Raw genomic sequence first — 1,096 nt, 5'->3', positions numbered from 1 at the left:
CCTTACCTAATCCTAACAATAACCTTAACCCTAACACTAACCCTAGCAATATCCCTAACACTAACACTAATACTAACCTTTCTCACAATTCTAACCCTATCACTAAAACTAAACCTAACCCTCACCCTAAAAAGAATCCTAAACCTAAACCTAACAGTAACCCCAAACTCAACACTAAATCTTACCTTAACCCTAACCCTAATCCTATCCCTAACCCTAAACTTAATCCTAAAACAAAACCTAAACCTTATTGTAACCCTAACATTAACCCTAACCCTAACCCTATCCCTAACCCTAACACTAAGCCTAACCCTAACCGTAACTCTAACCCTAACCCTAACACTAACCATACCTACAATCTTAACCCTATCACTACCCCTAATCTTAACCCTAACCCTAAACCTAAACCTAACACTAACCTTAAACTTAACACTAAAGCTAACCCTAAACCTAATCCTAATCCTATCTCTAACCCTAATCCTTTAAGAGTGACCATAAGCATAACCCTAACAATAACTTAGATAGGTTTTACAATGTTGATATAAGTTCCTGTTATCCCTAGTTTTTCTAGTGTTTTGAATATAAAGGGATGCTGTACATTGTCAAAATCCAACACTAATCCTAAACCTAAACCTAAACCTAACCCAAATCCTAACTGTGAATTTAACCCTAACCCTAATTCTAACCATAATACAAACCCTAAACCTAACACTAACCCAAACTTCAACCATATCCCTAATCCTGTCACCCTAACCTTAAGCCTAACCTGAACACTAAGCCTAACCAAAACCCAAACACTAACTGTAAACCTATCCCTACCCCTAACCCTAACCCTAACACTATGTTAGTGTTAGGATTAGTGTTAGGGTTAGGTAAGAATAGCGTTAGGTTACCCCTAACACTAAACCTAACAATAACCCTAACACTAACCCTAACACGAACCCTAAACATAACCTAACCATAACCCTAATCTTAACACAAACCTTAACCTTAACCCTAACCCTACCACTAAACCTAAACCTAACACTAAAACTAACCCTAAACCTAAACCTAACCCTAACCCTAACACTAAAACTAACACTAACAGTTGTGCTAA

This window comes from Callospermophilus lateralis, chromosome 2 (assembly GCF_048772815.1).
Source record: "Callospermophilus lateralis isolate mCalLat2 chromosome 2, mCalLat2.hap1, whole genome shotgun sequence".
Classification (NCBI taxonomy): Eukaryota; Metazoa; Chordata; class Mammalia; order Rodentia; family Sciuridae; genus Callospermophilus; species Callospermophilus lateralis.
The sequence above is the reverse complement of the archived record's forward strand: the minus strand, read 5'-3'. Positions refer to the sequence as shown.